Here is a 15,160-nt window from a genome sequence, read left to right on the forward strand (position 1 = left end):
GTGTGGAACAGTTTGCTTCAGGGCGCGGCTGCTGCGACCACTGACTTCCAAAGAAGACCAATCTGTTCCCCTCCCTGCTAATGCACTACTCCAGACAGACATTTACAGCAGACACGACCAATGTGAACAGCAGAGCACAAGTGGCTGTTCTCCCTGGCGCTGTTGGTTTGTTGCGCTAGTTTTTTAGTGCAAAATGCAGCGCCGGACTGGTAGTAGAGGGCATCAGGCGTTTCCCCGGGAGGCTGGAACGGTGGGGAAAGGGTGTACAGTGGTGGGGGCAGTTTTGCCGCTGTGCTGAAATATCGGCCCCTCAGTTACAAAAGCAGCAGTGCTTGATACTTGTACCCCTTCTCTCCCACCCCTAGGGGCTGGTCGGAACAATTTGCCAGGGCAGCTTGGGGTTCCAAGTCCAGCACTGGCAACATGTATTCGTACATCCAGAGTGGATGTAAAGAGACATTTCTCAATAAAATATAGAACCAAATGCCGGTTTAGCATTTAACATAATTGAGCCAAATATCGCAGATTTTTGGCAAAATGTCACATAATTACTCAACAGAAAATTACACAAATTATACTCACTCCTAGTTTTTTCCTGCTATATCCCTCATGTTCTTCTCTTTCCCTACATTCCATGTTGCTCTCTGTTTTCCTTGTGCTTCTCCCCACTTCCCTCCATGTAGAATTTGCCCTTGTTTACTCCACCCCTATTGTTTTCTTACCCACCTGCTTCTCTCCACCCGCCCCATTTTGCTCTCTTGCCCGTTACTTTTCCTCCTCATCCCACTATATGTGCTACTTTCCCAACCGCTTTCTCATCCGTTAATTCTACTCCTCACCCCATACTCCCCGTTAGCTGCTTGCCTATGTATGTTGCTTGTCACCCACCCCACTTTGTTCTCTAGCTCATCCTTTCTCCTACCCCCTCGCACTCCATGTTGGTTTTTCCTCCCACCATGTTGCTTCCACACCCATTTGCTTTCCATACCTGCTTTTTTCTTTTTTTTTTTTTAAAACCTCTCACAATTTTTTTTTCTTTTAAGTTATGGATCAAACTTGGACCTGTAACTAACCAGTTAAAAGTGTCCCTGTGGTTTGTGGGCTTAGAAAATGACATTAGCGAACATGTTGAAAACATTTTCTTTTGCTTTTTTAGCAATGCTGCACAGCGCAGGAAAATCTGTGCCACATGGCTAAAAACCATTAGCAACGTGTAAGAAATGTGTATATTAGTTGGACAGGATTAAGGCCTGCACAATATACAAGCCCACAATTGTCTCCGGACTGGAAACCAAGTACCTCAATGTAGCATGGAAACATTGCAGCAAAGCAGGGAAGTCTAAGTCCTACTCAGAGGGTAGTAGAGGCTAGTAATCCTCATCCGCTGCATAGCAACAACAAAATGTAATAAATTATGGTCCAGTCAGTGCTTTTTCTTTGAAAAATGAAAAGTACATTAATTACACACACTACTAAAACAACACATTAATTTGCAAACATAGATCCGGTAGATGGAAGTTCCTTTGGTGGCCTTCTAGAGTCACATTTGACCCCTAGCGGGTCATGACCCCCAAAATCACAATAACCCCCACCTATAGCAGATGCAGTATTTCAATGTAAGAAGTGTCATTATATATACACACGATAGGCCTATGGGCTTTGTCAAGGGGTCAACCCATAAAAATATAAGGCATGCCTATTAGTTATGTCAAGAGGATCACCACATATATATAACATAAATAAAATTTACGAATTGGCCATTAAAACCAATGAAATCAATATTAATATGTCAATGCATTCATAATTAAAATGACCATTGCAATGGTCGCCAATAACCACTGTCAATAAAGCACTCTTAATAAAGTATTTTGAATTACATTCACAAATATGTGTTGGAGTCTTTCCGTTAATCACTCAGACCCCATAATGTAGCCATAAGACCAACCATTAAGAGTCTCTGCACTGCCCAGGTGAAGGGCACCAAGCCCCAGTTACTGGAGTGGATGAAACCTTTCTTGAGGTCAGGAATTCCACGACCCACAAGACTTAGGGTTGTTTAACTTACTCAAGGGAGGCTGCTACATTACTGCAGCACCCCCAAACACATCCTTGCAACCACTGGAGGTGCCCCTACCGCTTTGTGTGGCACCACAAGAAGGACAAATATAAAACTCTTTCACAAACTCTTCAACGCAAAACCCGGCACCCTAAATCAGCTTCTATGGTTGGAAATGCGGACCCAAGGGTAGATTGACCAGGCAATCCTAAACCCACATGTAGGGGTCCTTTGAAAAACTGCAACTTCATCTTCAGGCTCCAAAGCTACAGTCGACAAAGCCATGTGGCAGCTCTCTTCCACCTTCAATTAACCTCCGTAGTGCTGCGAACGTCTGTTGGCCGATGCGGCCCTGCCCACTCCGCTAAACCGCCGCACCGTGGCGGAAATGCTGCCGCGGTTAAGCGGTTAAAGCAAATTGACAAGGTGATCCCAAGTTTAACTGGTCATCAGCAGCTTCAAGGCTCTGTACCCACAACCATATTTGGCAGTTGGCCTTTCTTCCACAGTTAAACAGAAGCTTATTATGTATCGAATGGGCGAGTTGCCAACTTTAGACTGGCCCCGTGCTGGCACAACCTGGATGGCAGAAAACAATGTAGACTATGTGACTATCAAAGGGAGCCCATTAAAAACATAACATACACCTGCCCTGATCCTCAGATGGAATGTAGACACTGGCTCAAATAAATTTTTTTAACAAAAGGGTAAAAAATGTGCAGGAAAGCTAAGACAAGGTAAAATAAGGTAAGACTACAGCAAAGCCAGTTGTTTGTCTGAAGAGAAGACATATAATTTCTAATGGTATATGAAACTTTTAATTAAGCAAAACTATGATTTTAGCACAAAATGTGATTTGCCTATATCTGACATTACTTTTTTCATACAGGTGTCCCTTGTATTAAAAAAGCCACGCGAGATACCAGTCATTGACTTGGTCAAACAGAAAATGTCTATTCATTCGATATTTTCTGCAGGTGCCAGTTTCATGTGGGCAAAAATGATACAAAATCATGCAATGCGAAATTTTGAAAAAGTTTAGCAAATTGTGCATACCGAGAGCCATGGAATTATCATGTGTTTTGCTAGTGTGCCCTACATTTTTCCCAGGCCTAATTTCCGCATCACCGCAGCCGTCTGCCGTATTATCCTATCTTCTGTTCCAGAAAGCGGATTACATATTTTGTTCGATGCGTGCAATGCTGATTTTTTTCGTGAGGCATTTGGCTTTACCTTCAGTGCATTTGCATGTTAGGCAGACACTCTTAAACCAGATGTAGGTTTTGATGTTGCATGCTACATGTTTGTTTTTCTTTAAACAAATTTCAGCCTTGTGCCTGGTTCTTTATCTTCTGAAGTTTTGTGATTTGGTCGAATTGTAGGCCACGGTACAGAGCATTGCAATAGTTCACGCTTGTGTTGATTGGGTGGAGATGTATGGGAAGGAGTTTCTTAGGCGGAATGATATTTGACATCTGTATTTGTGAATTCCCAACGAGATCAGCATCCCATATCACTCCCAAACTTAAAATGTTCATGAAGATAAATACACATTCGCCAAAGGCAATATACAGTTGGCACAGGGTGTTAATGTCTATAAGGAGGTAAGTTGGGCCTAGTATCTGGAGTTTTGTGTTTGAGTCATTCCGTTTGAGGATTCTGTCTCTGCCAAGGAGTGTTGGTATTGCTTATTTTAGGGTAAGCAGCAATGTTGAGAAGTCATGGGTCTCTTCCATACAAAATCCTGCAGCCATGTTGAGTAGAGTTGTGGTGTACCCCAAAGGCAAAGCTGCACTCATGAAAAGGGCACTTCTTAACACTGTGCACTGCACACACTTTAGTGGGAAAATGGACCTCCGACTCCCTTATAGTCATTTCCCAGATCTGACAGTTCTGAACATAAAACTGGCACACTGATGTAATAAATGGAAGAACGTGCTTGCTGGGGAAAAAACACCCAGACAGGGCAGAGTTTTGGTGCCACTTATAATCTTAAGCAGCCTCTTTGTGGCATAACTTGTTTTTTGGCAAACATAAGGAGAAGAGGCTGGGCACCAGTGGAGTATGGGAGGGGTGGGGCTTGATGGTATAGGGTGGGCAATATCAGCTCCACCCAGGATGGTGGTGGAAGCAAGTAAAGCCCACTGGGCACGTTTTAGAGATTCACTTCAATCTTCACCTGCTACCAGTACACAAGGCAAAGTACATTCAATTTACTCTGGATGTAATGGCAGGAAATCAAAATCAGAAAACATTTGAAAACTGCACGTGTACCTACTGTCAAATGGGACAGCATGTTTGATTATTCAATTTTTTTTGTTGAGGTGCACCAGTGAATGTGTCTATTTTCCTTCTCTCAAGTGTAGAGTTTTATGTGGAGTTCAGCAGCATAACGGTATCTAGTATTTTATGTCGAGCTAGCTGCACAGTTTTGCCTCCAGCAATAAAATTAGAGTTTTTCTGAAAAGCGCAATTACCATGTTCCATTTTAGTAGAAAATATATTAACATCTACTTCAATATTTCACGGAAACACTAGGAACAACGCCCGGTGGAGTGGATGAAAAAAGAAAAAGAGAAAACTAGAAATGCTATCCCAGGAATATTATCTAACTCACTGGGATCCCAGGAGAAGAACAACATATTATCAAGGGGGTTTATCTCTGCTTTTTTGGCTTCAAAAGCCAAGAAAGAGGAGATAATATTATCTCCCTATTACCTAGCTGTCGCTAACACCAGTTAGCGACAGCTAGTAGGAGATAGCGACCATCTTGGGCCCCACTTTGCATGTCAGTGATATTTATCACTAATGACATGCAAAGTGGGCGTGCCAAGATGTTAGCAACTGGAAACAGTCGCTAACATCGCTATCTCCTATTACCAACTTTTGGACATATTCGCGCTAAGCGCGAATATCTCCAAAAGCTAACACCTGCCCTGAGCAGTTCTTAGCCATGTTATCCAATGGGAAGGGGATAACATGGCTAAGAGCATTAGCTCGGTAATGCATGAATATCGCTGACTTTTCAGCGATATTCATGTATTGCGGCCGTTTTTTATTGCATTTGCGATAAAACTTGGTATTACCAAGGTTTATCTGCGATAAAAATCGCCGCAGCTCAGCGGTAAAATTTGTCTCTAACCAAGCAATAGCGATAATTATCGCTATTGCTTGGTAATATGCCCCAACATTTTTAGAAATGCTTTTGAGAAGAAACTTTTCTATCGGTATTTTTAGCTAGATGGTGTCCGGCCTGGTTTTTCTTTGACCGCAGTGACCTCTTAAGTTATGCCACCTTTTGTTGTTTAGTCCACACGTGCTGAAGCTGCCCTTGCGAAAGAGAGAGGTGCATTGCACAGAAATCAACACAGCACATGATAAATCATGGCAGAACATGACACGAGACACAAGACACAGCCGACTGGCGGACCTTTACTGATTGATTTCCGCTCCCTAATAACATTAGTGGTGATATGTTAGAATATTGACGGCAAAAATATCAGCTAGGCCCAGGGGAAATATTTGTTATGCCGTCATAAACTTGCATTTTTCCAGCATTTTGCGTTAAACTGGTAGTGTAAATTGACCAAAGTTATGCCATTGTTCCCCGTCATGTAATTTTCTATGCGTTCAGGAAAAATCCTATTGTGGCAGAACTGGAACAATGTGAACAAACGGAACGCGCAGGGCTGCTGTTCACATCAGGTGAACTTAAGAGCTTTATTTTTTAGTGCAAAATGCCTCTTCCAAAATGGAAGCGCTGAAGTATTTAGTGTGAAAAAATAATGCTTGTTTTTCAGTTGCGTAATTTCACATACTTTTCCGAAATTTGGCCAAAAAATTGCCTATGACTGTATAGTGTGCTAAAAGTGTATAGGTATATATACATTTCCGAAACTATACATATATAAACATACACACACACCTATATATATATTCACTGAAAAAACCATAGGTTTCAGGCCTTATAATGTTAGGAATTACCTTTTAAAAAACCTTTGAAATTCACTCAAAAAACTATAAGTTTTAGGGGTGTTATAGTTAGCTGGACATTTCACTCATACAAAACCATTGAAATTGCTCCTATATAGTTAGTTGTACTAACTATATTTCGCGCACCTGCAATCCACTGCTGATGATGTCACATATTAGATCATTCATGACATGGTCAGTGACATCACTGATGACATCTCAAATGACATCACTGATGACATCACTGATGACATCATCCACGTGACAATCACATACACCTTTTCATACACTATTAAAATCTTTCATCACTCTTTGTAAAATACAGAGTATCAACAACAACAACAACATATCATATATTTGAGTGATCGCTATCGGCCCCAAACAGGGCTCCCCGGCAAATATGGTTACATAACTCGTCCGTTTTTGTTCTTACTAGTCGGGTGAGTTTTTACCTGATCCAAAATGGCGACGAAATTAGACTATACTCGAGCGAATCCGTTGGTAGACTATTACATTAAGCAAGAATGGCAAGCAGGATCGAACAATCTCGGACGTAATAAAATCATCTGTTTGATGATGAGGCTTAGACTTTATATTATATAAGATAGCGAGCAATCGAATAATGGATCTTTGTCCTTTTTTACTGTTGCTGACTTAGCAAGTATTTATACCTGAACCAATATGGCGGCGACGCTAGACGCCAATCTACTGAAAATGCCGGTACGAGAAGCATAGAAAATATCGGTAAGCAAATACGGTTTGTAATTGGTGTGATTTGACGTGTTTTGGAAATTATGTGCGGTTGAATAACAGTGAATACACACCATTAATTGAGCCTAATGATATGTCGTGAAATTCTACCTTTTTCACTATAAATAATATGACAGTATTTGGTTGTTAAATATTTTCGTGCTTACTATTACAACTGTTGGTGTTGCTCGTTGAAAGTGATAACCATTTGTAGACGAATCTTTGATATATATGACTCGTTTAATAACGAGGAGTTTTATGTTATGAGATAATAGGTAAAAACTATTATATAAGATGGTGACATAGTTGAGGCTTATGTGTTGGTTTTGGGGACTAAACCTTTGGTTCATCCGTTCTATTTTCGTTATTTGAGCTCACAGAGGTTTGGGATTTATTATTAATTATGGAGATGGTAGGTGTACATAAGACAGATCCTATGTATCAGCAAGCAGTGTTTTTTGAGAAATAGACTGAGACCAAGCTTATATTGTAGGCACATTGACACTGAACTGACAATTGGAACGGATTGTTGGAAGAAGATACAAGATCCACGTTCGCTTTTCAGAATAATATTCGAGTTCATTCATATATGTATTATAGAGATAAGCTGGTTCTATACTGTTATTGATGATTGCTAAATCTGTATTATAACTTAATTTAAAGGATTGGATACTCAACAATTTTAACCTCATATGGATATGGTATTTATGATGAATTGGTGAGTTTTGTTATTTACTTACTGGTGGTTAACTTGGCTGTTTTAGGGATTGGTTGGGTTCTTTGAATGCTCTATAAGATGGCCTTTTTCAAAATGTTTCAGTTTTTTCGACCTACACCTCCTCCTTTTTTTGTTTTGTTTTGTACTGATGCGTGTTTCTAACTTTATAACCACTTTTCTGGTGTGGTGTTGGGCTCTATTATGGTTTGTGTTTAATTTTTTAGAATGAAACTACTAACTGGGATATAAATGTCCCTGTAAGCATTTTGTCTGATCTTTAGTCTTTTACTAGAATGTTATGAGACATTGTTTTTGATGACTGTAACATTGTTACATCTCATTATACAGTCGCACACTTTGTCTGAAAGAGTAATTAGATTTTTTAATAAATTCTAGCCCTGAGGAAGTCTGTGGTTGATTGAACACAGGACGAAACACGTGTTTGCTAGTGGCAGCTAGTTCTGTCTTTCTGAAGAAGAACATAATCGTTGAAATAAAGAAGAAAGTTGTGAAGATCATCTTGTCTCTATGAACTTTTTACTTGGAATTTGAGCTCAGGATATATCCTATGTTCTACTTAATGGTTTGGATTTTCCACACCTTTTGGTGAATGTTGAATGGCCATCACTTTATCCTTTGAGCTCTAACTAATTGAACTAAAATTACAAATCTTGCAACAATGCGCAATTGTTAACCCAGCCATTTGTCTTTTTGTATTTTTCCCATATGACTATGCTCCCTGGATGAGTGCTCTTTCAAGGAGATCAGTTTGGCTTTTGTGTTTTTGTTCCCCAGATTGTTTTTTCTAAGGGACAACATTTTTGGCATTGTTTAGAACGATGTTGTGATTTTGTCAAATACTGACGTTCCACTCTCAGGGACCAGGTACTGTACACACAATGCACTTTACACCCAATTGAACTTGCTCTTCATAGTGCATCAGCATGTTGCCTGGATGTAGCCCTTTATCCTATCAGGATTGCTTAGTTACTTACACATGGCCTGATTGAATTCTTGTGCAGTATGGTATAGCATGGGGTTGCCTCATACCGTGAGGGTGCTTCAGCCTCTTGGTGGTGGTAAACAAATGCTCATAGTGGCTTAAGATCAGCAAATTCATAGATTTTGCATCAGTTATTTGCTCTTTTGATGTGTCCACTAAACTACGTACAGATTGAGTGATTAGTGTTAATCACATTTTACTTTTCCCTTCGTAGGAGATTTAGTGAGAATATTCAGAAACTACTTTCTCGATCTCAGATTAATATTACAGTAATATGAGGGTAAGGAAAACGGTGTAAAAGATGATGGGGAAAAACAGACTGCCTCACTCTGTGAGTCTTGCTTTGGGTGGGTTCGGGGGTCTGTCTCCTGATGTCATACCGAACAAAACAGAAGCCCCTCAAAGATGGGTGCAAAAGGTATTTGTGTGTGTGTGACCATGTGTGTGCGTGGGGAGGGGAAGGCTGTGGAGTAGGTGAGAGGGGCCTGTGCACAAAAATGGGCGCTGGTGGTGCACTTGGGATTATGTGCATAGGTGTCTCTAAGCTCTATGTTTATATGTGTGTACGTGTTTTTGAGTGTGCATGTTTATCTGAGTACCTCGCCTCCAATGGGTTCAGGTCTTCAAGCATGTCTTTCTACCCTCCTGGACTTGGTGTCTTGCTGCAGCAACTGCCGTTGTAACCCAGCATGTGCATAGATGGAGCTTTCTGGATCTAGCTGTATGTGGGATGCACATGTGTGCCTCTGTTTGTTCTGTTTGTGTGTATGTGAGAGAGTGCATTTGTGAGATTGTGTGCATGCATTTGCAGGTGCAGAGGTGTGCTTGTTTGCTTCCATAACTGCCTGGCCTACAGAAGCCCCTGGCTTCAGTAACTGATCTAGCTGCCACACTTGAATAAGGATGTGGATGTGTGCATGCATCCCCATGTGTCCACGCAAGTGTGAGCGCTTGGCCTCTGGAAGCCCCTGGCCTCAGTAACTGCCTAGCTGCCACATCTGACTCAGGATGTGGATGTGTGCATGCATCCCCATGTGTGCACGTGAGTGTGAGCACCTGGCCTCTGGAAGCCCCTGGCCTCAGTAACTGCTCTAGCTGCCACACTTGAATCAGGATGTGGATGTGTGCATGCATCCCCATGTGTGCATGCGAGTGTGAGCGCCTGGCCTCTGGAAACCCTCGCCTCAATAACTGCTCTAGCTGCCACACCTGAATTAGGATATGGATGTGTGCATGCATCCCCATGTGTGCACGTGAGTGTGAGCGCCTGGCCTCTGGAAGCCCCTGGCCTCAGTAACTGCTCTAGCTGCCTCACCTGAATGAGGATGTGGATGTGTGCGTGCATCCCATGTGTGCACATGAGTGTGAGCGCCTGGCCTCTGGAAGCCCATGGCCTCAGTAACTGCCTAGCTGCCACATCTGACTCAGGATGTGAATGTGTGGATGCATCCCCATGTGTGCATGCAAGTGTGAGCGCCTGGCCTCTGGAAGCCCTGGCCTCAATAACTGCTCTAGCTGCCACACCTGAATTATGATGTGGATGTGTGCATGCATCCCCATGTGTGCACGTGAGTGTGAGCGCCTGGCCTCTGGAAGCCCCTGGCTTCAGTAACTGCTCTAGCTGCCACACCTGAATCAGGATGTGGATGTGTGCGTGCATCCCATGTGTGCACATGAGTGTGAGCGCCTGGCCTCTGGAAGTCCCTGGCCTCAGTAACTGCTCTAGCTGCCACACCTGAATCAGTATGTGGATGTGTGCATGCATCCCCATGTGTGCACGTGAGTGTGAGCGCCTGGCCTCTGGAAGCCCCTGGCTTCAGTAACTGCTCTAGCTGCCACACCTGAATCAGGATGTGGATGTGTGCGTGCATCCCATGTGTGCACATGAGTGTGAGCGCCTGGCCTCTGGAAGTCCCTGGCCTCAGTAACTGCTCTAGCTGCCACACCTGAATCAGTATGTGGATGTGTGCATGCATCCCCATGTGTGCACGTGAGTGTGAGCGCCTGGCCTCTGGAAGCCCTGGCCTCAATAACTGCTCTAGCTGCCACACCTGAATTATGATGTGGATGTGTGCATGCATCCCCATGTGTGCACGTGAGTGTGAGCGCCTGGCCTCTGGAAGCCCCTGGCTTCAGTAACTGCTCTAGCTGCCACACCTGAATCAGGATGTGGATGTGTGCGTGCATCCCATGTGTGCACATGAGTGTGAGCGCCTGGCCTCTGGAAGTCCCTGGCCTCAGTAACTGCTCTAGCTGCCACACCTGAATCAGTATGTGGATGTGTGCATGCATCCCCATGTGTGCACACGAGTGTGAGTGTCTGGCTCACACTTGCGTGCACACATGGGGTACACGCGAGTGTGAATACAAAAGAATACATAAAATATCTGGTGAATGGGATTCTATTCTCTTCACCGTGCATCCAAGGTGGACTCCCACCCATATACATAGACCCCCAAGGGTCTACCCCTAGGGCCCTTCACTGCTACTACACAGTATGCCGCAAAGCCTGCTCTATATACTGGACTTAATGCCCAGGTTTCTTGAAATAAGCAAATCTCGTGAGAGTCTATGAAGTCACCCCAATCGGGCGAATCAGGTTTAGCCGCAAGGCCCGCAATATTCCATGACAGAATACTAGGGCCACTTGATCTCACTGCCAACCCACTCTCACCAGTTACCTCCAGTTCTCGACTGTCTATGGCTTTAGTGGTCTCATAGTTAATGTTGGCGGGAGCTAATGTTTGGGGATTAAGTCCAACCTCACAAGATGCAGAGTTGGTTTTGATAGCAGCTGTAGATTTACCCATCTCCTCGCCCTCACTAACAGTAGGAACTTCACTAATTTCAATAATCCCAGATGCATCACTTGGGACAAGATTTTGATTTATCACCCCAGCCCCCAAACCCAAGGTGTTATCACACAACTGTTTAGCCGATATTGGTAGGCAGGGGTCAGTTTAGGGCAGTCAATCCATCAGATCTAACACACTGAATCTATTGCTGAGTGGGACACCAGGTGCAAAATAAATACTGTCCATCCCTTCTCTGTTACTAGCAATGCCAGGATGGACATGCCTGCCCCAGTTCTTTCCTTGATAACCAGATCTGAGCATATAATTTGGGGGGGGGGGGGAATAAAAATAACTTAGATCAAAAGTCTGAATGCTAGATCTCACATTTTTGAAGAACCCTTAACAGACATGTTGGACCACCCGACTATCTCTGAAGTTAATAACTGTACAATCGCCCACTATATCTTTCGGTCTACGTCCTACCCAACTCACTCTACGAGCGAACAAAATTTGACTTTGCACATTTGGCGGAAGGGGGATGGTTTTGTTCAGCCAGTGAATCGTTTTATTTTTTAGCTTGATGTAGGATTCAATACCTGTTTCCAATTCAGGGACCACAGCCAAACAGCAACATAAGGAGAGCAGTCAGGGGGTAGATCAATGTAAGGCAAAGAGCTCTTAGGCTCCTTGTCATTATATTTTCCCTTTGGCCTTCATTTAGACTGTGCATTGGACCCCCTCCCAACAATTGTTGTACTGTTCTTTCAGCCTGTTACCAGTCAATTTTTCGCTGTGCCTCTGCACCGCGAATAATGCTAAGTCCAGCCACATCTCTCCGGCGCACTGTAGTATCCATTGAATTAGGGACAGGAGGATAGAACAGTAGAGGGTTGGTGGCAATGGGGTCCCGAGGTCCGTCCTCCGTCGGTTCATTGTCCTGGCCACACTTTACCAACTTATTCTTAATACATTCCAGATGGGTTGTGGTTGTCTTTTCAAATTTTGCCAATCTATCCTTGATTGTCAGTAACCTTTCAAGTAGGGGCTGTATAGAAGATGTAATAAGGCCTCCTACTTTTGTCTAGAAACCCTTTTACAGCTGGGGTGGCAGATCCTCAATAGTAACAGCGGGCGAAATGTTTGATGCAGGGGTAATCACCTGTGGTACTTCAATACCTATGGGGATTATGTTCACCAAATCACCAGTCTTATTCAATTTAGGCATCTTTGTTTTTTTCCCCTCCGCAGAGCCCCTCCTCGCTTCCTCTTAGGAGCCACCCCGGGTATATTCTCTGGTGGTTGGAACAGGTCTTTAGGAGCAGACCCAACATGAGTAGCTGTGCCACTATCAGAATTCGACGGGGAATTATGTATGGATAATACAGAATGATACGACTCTCAAGCCAAAGACAGATTGCCTGTTTCCTGAGGCATTTGGCTGCTACTCTGTCTCGAGGTCCCGGAATCAAAATCTGAACACATAAGCTGCTCCGGTGTACGTGCTTCCCTTAGACCCCCCCAGTGCGGAGCGTTTAGCAAATATTGGGTCCTGTGAGAGACGACGCTCGGTGATTGCTATCTCATGCGCCAGCACTGACGTAGCCCTAGTTATGAACGGGTCCAGTGTCCCGGCTACATACCCACCCGTCGCCGCTTTCCTTCCCTTCCCTTCACCTCCAGGCATGATAGGCTAAATATGAAACTATAAATTGTCACCGAATAATGACACTGGGCTAATACATAAAAACAAATTAGCCAACCTTTGAGGGAAGCGATGTTAGAGGGGGGGCCTGGCCCGACCTCCACCGGTCTCCGTCGGTCTCCAATGGGCCCGCCCTTGGCCCGGGCTTCGCCCAGCACGCGTCCCGCGCAGTGCGTGCTGCAAGGAGTTAAGTAGCAGCAAGAAGGGCTGATTCACCTCAGGTGTGAGTGGCGCGGGGCTCCTGGGACCTGGAGTCCGTACGTTCCTCCGGGCGGCAAACAGGCAAGGCAACAAACTGGCAGCTCTCCCTCAGCTGCGAGGAGTTAAGTAGCAGCAAGAAGGGCTGATGCGCCTCAGGTGTGAGTGGGGCGGGGCACTTGGGACCTGGAGTCCGTTCGTCCCTCCAGGTGGCAAACAGGCAAGGCAACAAACTGGCAGCTCTCCCTCAGCGAAACTTTATTATCCTTCTTGTTTGCTCAAATTTGCTTGAAAAGGCACCATTTGGCAACTCTTTTTTTTCCCAACATATTCCCTGAAGGAGAACCCTCCCCAAACCCCCCATTATGACGAACCGGCTCACTCGCTATGCTTGCTACAGTGCACTCATCCCAAACTTCTACACCGCACCACTTTCAAATGTCACCTGCCACAACTATATATATATATATATATATATATATATATATATGTATATATATATATATATATATATATATATATACATATATATATATATATATATATATATATATCCCGAAAACAAATTAAATAAAGTTAGTTACTAGAAAGCTTGAAACTGCTGTGTCATTTTCTGGTGAGAAGATTTCGTATGCCAGAGTTGGTGTGGATATATATAACTCCAGTGTTGGTCACCACTGGGTAGTTATAGTTAGGGCTAGGTCCAGGTGGAAATTCAATTCCGTAAACAGAATTGGATAATTTTGGCAACTCAGCATTGCTCTTATAAGATGGATTTTCTGCGAAATTTCCGCCACATACTGAATTGTGTTTAAGAAGGTGGGTGTACACAAGCGGTTATGGTTAGAAGGATGTTTCCCAAATAAATGTTTTCTGCTAAAGCAGCAGCAAAATCAACTCAAAAATAACATGGTGCCTTTCATACAGATTTTTCATTGCAAAATGCGCTATTGGCACTATAGCCAAGCAATGGCAGCGTGACGTGCATTTTCTGCATGTTGGCAGAAGTCAGCGGAATCTCACAGAGTTTCTATGTAACTCCACAGAATTTTATGGAGTGAAATTCTGTAAGTGCTGCCCAGGACTAGTTAGGAACACGTTTCCATAGGAACAACATTTTTAGTTTGCTATTAACTGTGGTGCCGTTTGATGAATCTTTAATAAAAAGACTAAATATTTTTTCCCTATTCATTTCTCTATAGCAAAGTTAGATGCAACTACAGCCTATGCGGCTGAATGGAATAACACATAATTTGGCAGAAAGCAAGATCTTTGTCCAAAAAGTGTGCTTTCCTTAATTTGGTGTAATTCCATTCAGTAATTTCAGATAAACTATGGTTCAAACCTTGCATATTTCATGCCTTTGAGGATCCACAGAGCCAACAGATCACAAGATGAGATTTGATTAGCTACCACTGCATCAACAAATATGTGGCAGCAGCCATGTTAGGACTCGGGGACTTAGTCCCCTTGTCGTGAGTTCCTGTATGGCCCACTGTAGTTTCCCCCTATGTTAGCCTAACTGCATATATAGTAGGCCACTTTTGCATTGCAAACATTACAAAGTAACTCTTGTTTTTGTGTCACATTGGTATTTTAGAAATAGGCTGCATACATTTTGTTATTCAGCTCTTCTGCTGAGATTCAGTCTGAACATTTCATGCAAGGTCAAACAGCATGGGGCCTGTTTTTCTCTGTGGTTGGACACTAACACCTAGGCATGACAGAGAAATCCAGCTGCTGTTTTTGAACAAGGCTATTCTTCTAATATAAGCTGAGACTTGTTGTTCTGAAAATAGAGAAGAGCAATACTTGCAGAGAAAAGGTCCTGAGATGAAAGAGCTGCACATCTGAGATGTTGACCAACTGATTATGACAGTCAGGTATGGGGTCCTAGACAAATCCCAGAGATTGCTTATATATCACTGTGCTCCCACAGTGAGGGAAGGCTTAGGCTAATTTGTCA

This window comes from Lissotriton helveticus, chromosome 10, assembly GCF_964261635.1.
Source record: "Lissotriton helveticus chromosome 10, aLisHel1.1, whole genome shotgun sequence".
Classification (NCBI taxonomy): Eukaryota; Metazoa; Chordata; class Amphibia; order Caudata; family Salamandridae; genus Lissotriton; species Lissotriton helveticus.